Source organism: Rhipicephalus microplus, unplaced genomic scaffold (genome assembly GCF_043290135.1).
Source record: "Rhipicephalus microplus isolate Deutch F79 unplaced genomic scaffold, USDA_Rmic scaffold_18, whole genome shotgun sequence".
Classification (NCBI taxonomy): domain Eukaryota; kingdom Metazoa; phylum Arthropoda; class Arachnida; order Ixodida; family Ixodidae; genus Rhipicephalus; species Rhipicephalus microplus.
Window position 1 is genome coordinate 8735794 of NW_027464591.1, and position 14849 is coordinate 8750642.

Consider the following 14849-nt stretch of genomic DNA (forward strand, 5'->3'; position numbering starts at 1 on the left):
CACACAGGGCTGGTCTGGAAACATCTCCCCTATGCAGCTTTTGTACGGATCTGGAATCAATAGAGCATTATTGTTTTGTCATGTTACCGTTACAGACTATTAAGAAAACGTCTCCTTGTCATCCCATTTGCTAACCTTGGACTGCCCTTCACCATTGACAATATACTCTCCTTTGGTGCTTTGACTCTGGGCTACAGCCACAGAAATGCCTTTGATGCCGTTTCCAATTACCTTCATGAAACAAAAAAGAAAGTGCCTCTGAATTTCTATTTGTATTTTTACTATCGTATTAAGCAAATTGTAAACATTATTTTAAACGTGTTCGAAATTACTACCTTTTTAATTCAAGATATATATTATCCTGTCTGGTCGAAATGCCGGAAAGGAATTATTGCACTCTTTCTGTATTTACATGTACTTTATCCTCCTTCTGTTAGAATTACGTGTCATTTGAAAGGCCTTAAATTTCATATCCTTAATTCCTGGGCGATTCTCTTGAGTGGCCAAGAGCCATAGTGGAGGCATCATCATCATCAACATCATCATCAACATCATCATCATCGCGTGGTGGCTATTCGACAGTGTCGGTGGAGCACCAGCTTTTCAGTAAACAAACTCATCACCTCCGTAACAGGTTTAGTGGAGCAGTGCTGGGTAATTTGCCATCCTGGACTCCACAGAAGACCTTCGAAGAAGCAGACGCTTAGCTGGCCTACCCCCGGACAACATCAGCAGGACCGACGACACAGCAAGCCCGTTGACGCGCTACGCTGCTGCATGCACCAGTGCCAACGACATGGGCCAAGGTGGCCATCAACTTCGACAACCTAACTACTGGGTGCCTGAACCACGGATATTCTCAGGTAAAACTGATGAAAACGTGGACGCTTGGCTAAACACTACGACGGAGTGAGCCGCCACTACGAATGGGGCGCGCTGGCGAAGCTCGTGAACGTCGTATTCTTCCTTGCCGGGACCGCTCTGCTTTGATTTGAGAACCATGAACATGTGCTCACCACTTGGGATATATTTGTTGAGGAACTGAAGGCCTGCTTTGGGGACACGAGGTTTATAAAAAAGAAAGCTGAGCAAACACTCTCATGTAGGGCTCAGTTGCCCGGCGAAACGTGCACAACCTACATTGAAGAGGTATTGAAGCTTTGGGGGATTGTCGACGCAAATATGTCTGATGAAAATAAAGTTGGTCGTTTCTTACAAGGCATCGCCGAGAACGTGTACAATTTTCTCGTAACGAAAGAAAACTTAAACACTTCTTCTGCTTTTAGGCAGCAGTGTCGCGCATTCGAGGCTTTGAAGGCCCGGAGAATCTTACCCAAGTTCGGGCACCTGGACAATGTTTCCACTGTTGCGAGTATAGGCGTCGCTGCCTGTGAAGACGCACGTCGGGTAGCTCCAGAAGAGCTCGCACGGCTTCAAGCAGGTGTCGCTCACCACCAATGCTCATTTGCCGCGTGCGCCGAACTACTTCCTTATTGAATGCGAGAGCCCCACGTTCAAAAACGACCACGCACAGGACCTGCTCATTTCACCCGGCGGTTTCCGTATTCACTAACGGGTCACGGTCACCACCGGATGTCATCATCTCGACATGCCGCTGCGGACTTCCGACCGTCGTCAGTTAGACGTCTGCGAGAAGACTACTATCTACCGTCACAAAATGTTCCTGCAGAGCACGACCCGTCTCCACGTGCTTCTGCGACCTCTGCTCCTGCTAATATTGGCCGAAAAGTCACCGTTTGTTACACATGCGGTCTCCCAGGGCTTTCGTGCTTTTGTTTCAGCCGACCGCCTGTGCCGCCAAGTTTTTCGACGTACCTGGCTCGTATGCACGAAACCTGGACCTCTCAACCGGCCGACCCCCATCCCCGACAGCGATGGCCTAACGAATCGCGCAGCAAGTCCCTCGCATCCGAGCGAAGCCTGACGCTGCCTCCGACAGGCTTCCGCCAGTCGCCATCTCCGCGTCATCGGTCGCCTTCCCTGCATCAGCTGGGAAACTGGCTGGTGCGACCGATAGAGGTGTGATCGCAGGACGGTCAGTTTCGCCAATTCCTCCTTGTGCTGTGATGTTGATGAACAAAGTTCGTGTGTGTATAGACTGTGTAGATACTCTTGCTCTTGTAGACACTTGTGCTGCTATTTCGGTTATGAGTCTTCGTTTCCCGCATCGCTTCTTGGGTCACAAAGTTATCTTCGCGTGGGATCGTAAAAAACATTTTGTGGAGTTGGGGGTGAAGCGTTATGCTCTGTTGGTATTTGCACACTTGTACTCACGATTGGTGGACAAAATTTTCGAGTTGAATTCACTGTACTGGCACGCGCAACTCATGACGTCATTTTAGGGATAGACCTCCTTAGTGAATGTGGCGCTACGCTTGACTGTGGAACTGGAGAAATTCTTCTATAAAGTTCTTGCCCACTGCCACAGTTGACGATTTGCCAACTTTACCCATCAACGCGCTTTCATTGTCTGAAGATCTTATGATGCCTGGTCGGACAGCAGTGTTTGTTCCTGTATGGTCTTCTCGCGTCCGCCCAGGACCCTGCACTGAACTTGTCGAGCCTGTTCATACAAACGCCATCAAGAAGCATGTGCTAGTCCCTTGGTCTGTGCTTACAGCCATAGACAGACATGCTTCTTTGTGAGCGCTCAACACAGCTTCAGAGCCCGTTGTTCTACCAGCTGGATTTAAACTGAGAACGTTTGAGGAGCGGGCCGCATTTCATAATGGTCTCAGAGTCTCCAGCCAATATTCAAACTGCACCCACCTAGTCAACCGAGATTAAACACATGATCAACAAGTCGTTGCCTTCTTCCGAGCAAGCTGACCTCAAGGAGGTACTTACACGCTATAGAGGGAGTCTGATTTCGCTCAAGACAAGCGTTTTTTCATGTTGCCGGGATCCCGTATGCACCACCGCAACAGCACGGGAGATGCTGCACCGATACGCCAGAAACTCTATCGTGTATCCCCATCAGAAAGGAAAGTGATTGCCGACCAGGTTAACGACATTCTGCAGAAGGCGTTATTCAGGAGTCAAGCAGTCTCTGGGCAGCTCCTGTAATATTGGTAAGAAAGACAACTCTTGGCGATTTTGTGTTGACTTCTGCCATCTCAATGCCGTCACAAAGACAGACGTGTATCCGATACCACGCATCCATGATGCTGTTGATTGTCTGCACTCGGCCGCATACTTTTCGTCCGTCGACATAAGGTCTGGATACTGGCAGATACCAATGCATACCAATACCACTACCAATCTGATAGCAACAAGACTGCTTTTGTCATGCCTGATTGGTTATTTGAATTTAACGTTATGCCGTTTGGCTTATGTAATGCCCCAGCTACCTTCGAGCGATTCATGGACTGCATTCCACTCAGTCTCAAATGGGAGATAAGTATGTGTTACTTCGACGACGTAATTATATTGGGCAAGGCATTCCACGAGCACAACCATTGGTTTAGCGTTGTTCTAGATTGCGTCAAACAAGCTGATCTCATTTTAAATGCAAGGTGTTTTTTGGTGATCATCAAGCCCTTGTGCTCGGATATCTAGTCGACATAGACGGTATACGACCAGACCCGCACAAGACCGATGCTGTCCACAACTTCAAGCAATCAACGACTGTGAAAGATATTCATAGCTTCATGGGCCTGTGTTCTTATTTTCGCCAGTTTATCAAAGACTTCACACAGATTGCTCTTCCATTGACAGGCTTGCTCCGAAAAAACGCCCCATTCCGATGGACCGTTCAGTGTGAGGCTGCGTTTGAGCATATGAAGTATTTGCTTACTTCCGAACCCCCCTTGCGCCATTTCGACCCGGAGGCACTCATGGAACTACATACAGATTCTAGTAGTATCAGTGTTGGTACCGTGCTAGTTCAGTATCATGACGGCCACCAGCACGTCGTGGCGTATACAAGTTGTACTTTGACTAAGGCTGAGAGGAATGATACAATCACAGAACTGGAATGTCTTGTGGTTATTTTCCCGGTCCAAAAGTTTAGACCTTGTTTGTACGGCCGGCAATTAAAGATCGTCACAGACCATCATTCTGTTTGTTGGCTTGTCGGACTACACGGCCCAGCTGGCCGTTTGCTCGTTGGGTCTCGCGGCTTCAAGAATATAATTTTTGCGTGACCTACAAGAGCGGTCGATGTCACGCAGATGCGGACTGCTTTTCTAGTTTTCCATCTTCGATTGTGGATACTGATGACGATGACTTCGATAACTACCTGGTGCCAATCTCCTCCAACTTCCCAAATTTGGACGTCTTTCGTCACGAGTAAAAGCTTGACCCTTCCCTGAAACTAATGATTAGTGATTCATGACGCCCTAATATATAGCAAGAATTACTCCAGCCATGGTGCCACACTACTCCTCGTCGGACCACAATGCCTGCGTCTTGCGGTATTCCAAGCCATGCCGACGACATCACGTCTGGTCACCTTGGAGCTGTCCAGATGCTTCGTTGTATCCGACAACTTTTTACTGGCTTCAACTCTGGAACACCACCAAGCACTACGTCGCGAGTTGTGATGTCTACGAACGCCACAAACAGCCTACTACGCCATTGGTCGTCCCACTGCAACCGGTTAAGCCACCGACACCACCATTCGAAAAAGTCGGCATAGATTGCCTGGGCCCCTTCCTTAAGTCTTCCACCACCAGCCGCCACTGGATTATTGTGTGCGTATAATACGTGACGCGGTTTACTGAAACGATGGCGGTTGCTTCAACCACATCATCTGATGTGTCATGGTTTCTTCTGCAGTAGATTGTACTCCGTCACGGGGCCCCTCATGTGGTGATAAGTAATCGCGGCCGGCAGTTTACCGCTGACGTTGTCGAAGAGTTGCTACGGCTTTGCGGGTGCCAGTATCTGCATTCCACGCCATGACACCCTCAGACCAACGGCCTCACTGAGCGCACCAATCGTACCATCACCAACATGCTTTCATTGTAAGTGGATGTATTCGGATGCCGTTTTACCTTTTGATACATTTGCCTTTATTACCGTGAAACACGAGGTCACGGGTTATACGCCTTTCTTTCTTCTCTATGCTCGTCATCCCCAGTTTCTTTGACACCATACTTTCTTTCTCGATGAACGAAAACGCAAGTGTCGCGCAGACTTTGTTTCGCACCGAAGAAGCTCGTCGACTTGTTCGGTTGTGAACGTTTTCTGCCCACGCTCGCGCGAAAGACTGTTACGACGCAAAACACCTGCCTGTGACTTTGGCTACGGGTGATTTTGTCTGGATGTGGACGCCTGTTCGAAGAAAGGGACTTTGCCAGAGGCTTCTTTCCAAGTACTCAGGACCATTCGTCATTGCTCAGTGCTTGAGTGACATCACTTACGCTGTTTTGAACGTGACAGCTCCGAACCGGCGCTCGCGTAAGACGCAAATTGTGCATATTGCTTGTTTGAAGCCCAATAACCGATCACTTCTACTCGCTCGGTGAGTTTCGTCTTGCCCGGAGGAAAATGTAACGCGGGCTGAAAGAGCGCAAAAAAAAGAGGAAGCAGGACGGTCTGGAGCGGTGGCTATTCGGCAGTGTCGGTGGAGTGCTGGCTTTTTATTGTAAATTAACTCATCACCTCCGTAACAATACTTTCACCATGGTCGTACAATTGGCATTATTTGGGGTGGGGTGGGCTTCAAGCACTCTGTACGTAAGTCTGCACGCGTGCAGCGTGCGTGCATATATCTGCTTTGAATACCAAGTATTGCCAACACGAACAATTGAGTGTTTCCAAGCACACGCCCTTGTTTATTAAAAACCTAATAACACGGATCGGTGAACTTAAAGACAGATGCCCTTTTTCTTACAACTAAAACTACGACTTACCTATCTCACGATACATTGGCCTAGGCATAGCGGCGTTCTGTATTCAAGTGAACGACATGCGTATTCAGCTTTTGGCGGACAGCGGAACTGAATAGAAGTATAAGTTGGAGCGCAGATTTACCTCGAAAACTGTTCACATCTTGCCTGTAGCAGTGCAACAACGCAGCCAAAGAGTGCCCGCATCTTTCTGAGAGGCTCGCTACACATGAGCAGTTGCCTTCTTAAGTCTTGGACTCACTGTACAGGTTCTTCGGCGTAAATCTGATGCGATTTGCCGAAGAGGCTTGACGTTCGCTCTCAGAGCACAACTGTTTCCGCTTCTTCACCAGTTAATTGATTTAGAAGCGATCAGAGTGGATTGGGGAACAAACAGGGGTTAAGAAAATCAAAGTTGAAATCAAGTAGAGGAAATGGACATGGGCCGGGCATGTTGCGTCTAGACAGGATAGCTGCGGGTCATTAAGGGTAACTACCTAGATTCCCAGAGAAGGCAAGCGGGTTAGGGGGAGACAGAAGGTCAGGTGGGCAGATGATATTAAGAAGTTTGCGGGTATAAATTGGCAGCAGCAAGCACATGACCGATTTATCTGGCGGAAGATGGGAGAGGCCTTTGTGAGGCAGTGGACGTAGTCAGGCTGCTGATGAATTCAATTGTACCGACGATAATTAGGTGGTTCGTGGCCAACGTGCTTTCCCCATCGCAAAGCAACGTGATCCGACGCCACAATCAAGAATCGTCAGGACAGCACCAAGCGAAACTGCCGCGTTTATCCTCTCAGGAGTAGCCAAATTCGTTTTTATCTACTGGTGTTTTACTGGTTGCCAGCACACGAAGCGTTTTGTGGAGTTGCGAAATGAGTCACGCGTTTCGCGTAGCCTTCCATGTTTCAAAACAGATGTATTTGAAGCGTAGGCAAGTAAGCGGTGAATGTTGTGTGATCGCATTGTAAAAGCACTGCAGTGAGAATAACTCTTCTGCAATGGGCCGAATTTTCTTTGTGCCTCGTGTGTGAACCTTGTTGTTGACGCGTGAACATGGTTCATAACAAGAGAACACACTTCTCGTGAAAAGAAATTTTTGTGCGTGAATTCTAGAATACTCTACTGTTATTCATAAGTTTGTGACGCATATTATTACATTAGGAGAGGGGAGTAGCCCCGCTGCGGTGGTCTAGTGGCTAAGGTACCCGGCTGCTGACCCGCAGGTCGCGGGTTCGAATCCCGGCTGCGGCGGCTGCATTTCCGATGGAAGCGGAAATATCGTAGGCCCGTGTGCTCAGATTTGGGTGCACGTTAAAGAACCCCATGTGGTCGAAATTTCCGGAGCCCTCCGCTACGGCGTCTCTCACAATCATATGGTGGTTTTGGGACGTTAAACCCCACATATCAATCAATAAGGGGAGGGGAGTAGCTGGAGCCATGTATATGCTGAAACATCTTCCCAATCTCATTTAATAAAAGACAGCGACAGCTTTGAGCGAGTCGTATGGCCCCGTGAATGAAACATGAATGAAAAAGAAGGAGTAGACAAACCCACGCGACTTGCGTCACAAATGATACTATTTCCATTCGCCAAATGTGCACTAATGTCAGATGTTGTGCAAAACTACGTGATGTCTAGAAAGCATTCAGTGGAGAGGAACAATACAATCAAGTGAGAACATGCAGGCAATGTAAGGCTATTGTTGAAAAAAACTTAGATGCCTAAGTACCACCTCAAAAAGATTAACCACAAGTAGAGAGCGTGAAAAAGCGCCTTGCCTTTGCACATGCCAGATGTGTTACTTTTTAACGTGAAAGCGGCATGACGAATTTGTCAATTCTTTCAGTGTCCAGCATGCATGGTGTTCGATTCACTCACGTCATCATCCTTTCCCAAACTTTTCAGGAACGTCATCTTGCAGGCAAAGCTAGGCGAAATGCTGAATGCAAAAGAAAAATTGGCGGATCCCACGTACAGTGGGAATCGATGGTATGCGAAGCACGAATGGGGACGCTCTATATGTCACTTGAAAATAGCACAACGTTACAAGGCGGACGTAAATAGTGCCATACATGACTTCCTTGTCATGACTATCATGTTTGAACGTGTCATTTACCTTCGTCATCCATTCACATTCCGGAATACCAAATTTGGTGTATGTGAAGGTAGCGAAACGGCCGTGAGCGCATCCTGAGTGTGGCTTGTAGTCATGTTTTTACATGACACGCATGTCGTGATTATCATGTTTGGCCGTATAATTCACTTTCGTCATTCATACACGTCACGTAATACCAAATTCACTATATATGAAGCTAGCAAAACAGCTACGAGCTGATCATGAGCGCGGTGTGTTGTCATGTTCTTACATCACATGTATATCATGATTATCTTGCATGCACCAGTCATATACCTTCGTCATCTATTGACGTCAGGTAATACCAAATTCGGTAAATGTGAAGCTAGCGAAATGACGGCGAGCGCACTATGAGCGTAGCACGTAGTCAAGTTTTTACATGGCACCAATAATGTCTTGATTATCACGTTTGCACCAGTCACATACCTTCGTCATTGATTCGCGTCACAACACCAAATTAGCTATATGTGAAGCTAGCGAAACGGCCGCGAGCGCATCATGAGCGTGGCATGCAGTCATGTTCTAACATGACACGCATCTCATTACTATCATGTTTGCTCCAGTCATATACCTTCGTCTTGCATTCACGTCCCGTAATACAAATTTGGTATATGTGAACGCAGCCAAATGACCGCGAGCGCACCATGAGCGTGGCGTGTAGTCATGACTCATGACCTACATGACACGCATATCACAATTTCCAGGTTAGGGTCGGTCATTTGTGTTCGCCATGCAGTCGTGTCATAATAAACCACTTTCGCAGCATGTCATCTGAACGAAACCACCGCAAGAGTAGTAAGGCGATGAAATGTAAATTATGACATTTATGACATACATGTTATTATAGTCATGTCATGACTAATTTATTATGCTCGTCATACAGTCATGTTATGCCATATCAATTTGGTATCGATATTATTAACGAAACGGCCAGGACAGCTAAACGTCGTAGATAGATAGATAGATAGATAGATAGGTAGATAGATAGATAGATAGATAAATAGATAAATAGATAGATAAATAAATAGATAAATAGATAGATAAAGAGATAAATAGATAGATAAATAGATAATTAGATAATTAGATTGTTAGACAATTAGACAATTAGATAGTTAGACAATTAGACAATTAGACAATTAGACAAATGAATAGATAGATAGATAGATAGATAGATAGATAGATAGACAGATAGATAGATAGATAGATAGATAGATAGATAGATAGATAGATAGATAGATAGATAGATACGCTCAAAGGCGCCGTAGTTCACAAAGAAATGCTTCGCATTTAAAAGAAACGTTTAATGGGTCCTCACAAACGCATTGAGGATTAAGAGAAAACGTTACGTGTCCTGTATCATTCTTTGGTGCTTCGGTGCAATGATCCTGTGTTGGGATCGAGGAGTTTTGATGGGGTTGTTAAGGGGAAAGAGAAAATATTTCATAATTTGATAAAACGTCACTTTTGGGTGGGAAGTACTGACATCACTGTCAACGATGGCGTAATTTTTTCTGCGGTTTTTGCTACAGGAGCTTAACAATACGTGAAAAAACAGGTTGTCTTGCTGCGCCCACGCGGGCGCACTGAAAGTGTGGGCGTGAAAGTTATACGTCGTTCTCGGTTCCTTTTCGCGGAGCTTTGCTGTACTCTGACGCTGGGTTCCCGGCAATCACTGAAGAAAACCACGTGAGTGCTCCTAATGGGACGAAAGTTTGCTCCGCCGCGGTAGTCGAGTGACTAAGGTACTCGCCTGCTGACCCGCAGGTCGCGGAATCGAATACCGGTTGCGGCGGCTGCATTTTCGATGGAGGTGAAAACGGTGTAGGCCTGTGTGCTCAGGTTTGGGTGCATGTTAAAGAACTCAGGTGGTTGAAACTTCTGGAGACTCCACTACGGCATCTCTCATAAGCATATTGTGGTTTTTCAACGTTAAACCCCACATGTCAATCAGTAGGTGTGATGAACGTTCAAGTAAGTAAAGTGAAATGTATGTTCTGCAGCTGGATTATGATATCTGGAATAACAACAAACTGTGTAGCGCTACGTGAACAAGCATCTCTCGCATCATGAATCGTGGCTTCCATGAAAAACACATGACGTTCCGTCGCGGGAGCTGATCGCCGAAGGCTGAACTTCAGCACTGCTGCTGTTGAACATCACTTGGCATACCGAGGATGAACTTATCGTTCGCTCAGCAACTCGAGAAGCCCTCGGGCCAAAGTATGTATTTTCTGCCAAAAACTGTTACTCGCGCCGACTTTTTACAACTCTCGCAACACTTTACAAATTCAGCAGAAATCACACTGTGCTTAGATGCTTCACAGTGTCTATTCAAGGCTTCGGTTCACCTTTAAGGCCTCGTAGTACTAAAATACTGACATAATATGGAAGTGCAGTGTATTGTATAGACTGCATTCACTTCTTGAGGAGATGTATAAGTGCATGAACTATGCGATAACATTTGCGAAAGTATTACGCGTGACCAGTTTTACTTTCGCAATGAAAGGAACCTAAAAAACCAACTTTCCAGACAATGCAGTAAACCCAGGTCGAAAAGCTCAAAACACCAAGACACAGGAAATAGCAAGTTGGCAAGTGCCACTTGGGGGGTACGCAACGCCTGCACTGCCTACTTTTTCAGGAGGAAAAATATGAATGAATGGAATCTGGGAGGAGAGAGAGAGGAAAGAAGGGAGGGAAGTAAGGAGGAAAAAATTGACGAAGACTTAAGCGAGCGCATGGTTTCTTACGTCTTCTTATAAGACGACTCAAAGATGAAGGCCATTATTAGTTAGTTCATGGTATTTTTGTTCTTTTTCTCCGTCTACTTTTGGCACAGAAATAAATAGTTGCGCATATCCAATGTGTATGCTCGAAACTATATATGCAATGCGGACCTTTAGCAAAGTGGGTATTTAAGTGCTTTAAAAGAAATTACGGTAAGAACCGTATCCTTAGCTCAGTCCTCTGCCGCATATAGAAAAAAATAACATTTTCAGAGCGTAGTACAAAAGGTTCATCGGTGTCCAAACTGAACATAATATAACAATTATCACAAGTGCATTTTAATAGGAGTAAGTATGAAGTTGAACAAATGGTTGGATGAAAAGTCTAACAGTTCAGATTTATATTTAAGAGGCCCTTGTTTGAAACTATGCATTCCATAAAATTGGAGAGGAAGTAGGAAATTGGGAATTTTAGTCTACCGCCTATGCGGCTTGGTACACCATCTACACGGTACTTCCTGCACACGATAAAACGTGCGTTTAGTACAGGGTGTTCCTCCGGCCACCCTGACAAAGATTTACATCACCTGCTCTTTGAGTGCGAGAAATACGAGTCACAAAGAAAAGTATTACGAGCAAACTTGCTACTTTCAGATAGGAGGCCTTTCACAAAAAAGAAAATACTAGGTCAATGGCCAACTAAGGGTCTTCATAAAAGAGCGTTTATGTTTTTCAAGAAGTTTCTTGATGAACCAAATATTTGACGGAAATATTGACCTCCTGTACACGATGTCTCGTTCCATTACATGCTAGCGGAAAGCAGTAATGCTGACATAGTGCGTTTGGTTTTATTTGTCATCATTTGTCTCAGTGAAAACTTTCATTTTGAAACTTGTGATGCAACACGTGAGTCCATCTGAAACTATTAGGCGTATTCTGAACTGTCAAGTGATGTTCGGCTGTGCTGCACTTTTACATCATATGGTGTACTGTATTGCAAGAAGTCCCGTATTATTTTTCTTACAACATATTTTTTCCTTTAAGTGAGAAGTCGTAGCCAGTACCACCGGAATGGCACCAATCTCTCCTATTTCCTCATTTCACACACACAAAAAATTTCTGGCCTATAAAAGATATTTAAGAGGCATTTTTCGTTATGCTTATCGCGGTGACAAAAACATCAATGACAATGCGCTTTATAATACAAGTTTTTTATGATAATTTCGTTGAACTTGCTCGAAAGCTTGATGCGAGTATTATGGGCGGCAGCGAATACTTGTGCTTTTGCGTAAATCAAACGCTGCGACAGTCGAAATAGGCGCGTCTTTCGACAATGCGCAGACAGCACGTGCCCCATCTTCTGGGATCAATATTGTCTACGTTGGAAGGCAGCAGCGCAGCGAGTGCTGTGCACATCGATGAAATGACGAAAAATAAGACATCACTCAGAAGCACGCTACCTCTTAATCTTTTTTTTTGTGCGTGTGCGTGTGTGTGTGTGTGTGTGTTAATGTGTATGCCCCTTCATTTTGCCAGTGTTCGGCCGAACATTGGTTAGTGGAGCGTCCGCTAAGGCTGCAGTTCACCAAATTTCCTCACAAAGCATGCGAGCTACCATCTGGTACACAGCCTGTCCGAGCGTCTGTTCTTCCTTATTCCTAAATCCAAGGACACTGCAAAAATGCGGTCTTTTTTTTTTGTCTTCACACTGGACGGTAGAGGAGAGCTAGGCACGTAGTTTCGGCATAAAGCTGACATTGATCTCGCATTGCGACGGGACAAAACGACATCGACCGAGTTCAAAGGCAGACTGCAATCGATGTGTTTCTACGCAATAGACTCTTTTTAAAGGCTTCAAAAAAATCTGATCCTTTCTTGTCAGAAAATGTATGGACCAGTTAAATATGAAGCGATACTTTTTTTCTTTACTCCTCGCCAGTTCGGATGCTATCATGAGTCTGTCAAAAGGAGAAAAAAACAAGGCCTATTTTTTCCGGTCTTACTCCTGAAGAATAAAACCGGTAAAGAGAAGCGCCATGTGTAGATATGCATTCTTCTTTTCATTCGGTGACAGAAAGTCGAAGTATGGTTAGCTTTCAGCGAATAATCGGAAGGCGACAGAAAACTAAATCAGCAACTACAGTTTGTACACATTCATGATATTTTACCTACAATCATCAGCCTCCAGCAGCAAGAGAAGAGAAGAAATTGTAGAGAAGGAAAACCAGGGTGATTAACCAGTTCGGGACAACCGGCTTACTATTGTACACTTGCGAAGAGCGTGATGAGATCGAAAGATGGAGATGAAAGACCCAGCATAAGACAGCCCACACACGGACTCAGTCACGGTCAGTCACTCGGGCATTTGCCACAGCCAGTTGTCAAGGGTTCGTTTTAGGGACAGTGATCCTAAAAACCTGGCCTTCTCTTCCATTGTGGTCACGGTATAGAACCATTGCTTTAGTCTGAACAAATACGGGAGACCCACACACACTAAAAAACAATTTTACAATAAACTTCAATGCAGACATAATTATAAGGTAAGAGATTGCTGTTCCTGAGAAAAGTAACCTACCTCGAAGAGTACTGATCAGTACCAGTACTGCAATCTGCCTAGTTGTTGATGCTCTTCAAGAAAATCGGAAACACAATGGCACACGTGGAGCGCCATATATTCCAGCTAAGTAGACATCAAAATGGCATGTTGCCACCGGTAAGATGGCGGGCACTTCGATTCACTTTCAAGGCATATCCTCCATTTCAGCCATTTTCGAAATCTTCTTTGAACCACATACGACCAGAAGGCGAACTTATATTTACTATTTTATATAAACTTTATGTCACTCAAAATACATTGTATGGGCCAACGCTCTGGTAACGTACGATTACTCACCGATGCTATACTCATAGCTTCGCCCACTCTTCATTATTCACTTCGTGAAAAGGCAGGAATATTTTTCCTTAAGAGCCTCAGTTGTGCCTTCGTCCCCTTCACCTGCTAAGTCCTCTGTCGACAAGTAATAGGAGTTTGAATGGACATCGGTCTATTGTCCAGGTGTACTAAAACGAACACCAGTGACTGTATCGGGACATTATCTTTACCGGACAGTCGCACAAGATGTGGCGTTACTTCTCCTCGCTAGGACATGCATCGCAAAAAACGCGGCAGGCCATTCCAATGAGAAATAAATAAGTTTCTCGTCACTACCGTAAGCTAGTGAAAAAGAAGAGGTGCATCAACGTAGCCCTGGAGAGGCCGTGCTACTCTTGCGCCGAGCATTCCTCCTATCATCGATGAGAGAGCAGAAAGGAATCGACGGCAATGTTCGGCGGGGGTGGCTGCTATACGAGGCAGCTATGTCTCAATCGATCTGTAATCGATTGACGTGGCTTTTATTTTATCTGTCTTATGCATTTCTTCGGGCGAGGAGAATGGCACTGATTTGCTTAGGTCGAAATCATTATTTGGAGCAATGCAAGGCGTTCAGTGTAGCCGGCCGTTAGCAATTACGTGATGATGCGTTGCCCATAAGCGCGTTCATAAACTGCTGTCTCTATTCCTAGTGTTTCGTCTTGAAAGCAAGCAACCATTTTCTGTAAGGAATGGCTTAGTGCTAGCTGTGGTATGTATCGCGGTGTCCTCGGTTAAAAAAACGCGGCATTTAAAAAGGCACAATAGGAAAATAATTAATCAGTTTATAGAATCACGCATTGTGTTCCGGGAGCCTAATGTCAATAGTTTCACCATTGCTAAACTGCAAAGGAGAAAATCAAGGCCAAAACTTCCCTGCGCTTAATTTCGCCACAAAATGTGTGAGTGTGACGTGGCGAGTTTTAAACTGCATTTTTTCGTTTTTTTGATGACATTGGCTAAAGAATTTTTTTGTATGTGTAGGGCTGATTCACAAGAGTATATACTTCATTTTCACTGTTTGTCCATCGTGATGAAGCAGAGGGCTCGACTGATGGCCCGAAGGTCCAGTGTTCGATCACAGCTGCCGCGGTCACATTTCGTTGGATGCTAGACCATGTCCTGTGCGCTGTCAATGCGTGTTAATGAACACCAGTCGGTCTCCGTTTCCGGAACCCTCCAGTACAACGTTTCTTATGACCATACCGTGTTCTCG

General features: G+C 45.3%; 1 long non-coding RNA gene across 2 annotated transcripts in view; it reads left to right on the forward strand.

Annotated features, from left to right (window-relative positions):
• LOC142785112 (uncharacterized) overlaps nt 1-14849 on the forward strand; it is a 61397-nt gene that overhangs the window by 8124 nt on the left and 38424 nt on the right. The window contains exon 3 of one of the 2 annotated variants that reach the window (XR_012888854.1): nt 635-10560. The exons of the other annotated variant lie outside the window; for it this stretch is intronic. This is a non-coding gene — a long non-coding RNA (uncharacterized LOC142785112). Of the gene's footprint in view, nt 1-634; nt 10561-14849 lie in introns of those variants that run through there. 2 annotated transcript variants of the gene reach the window in all.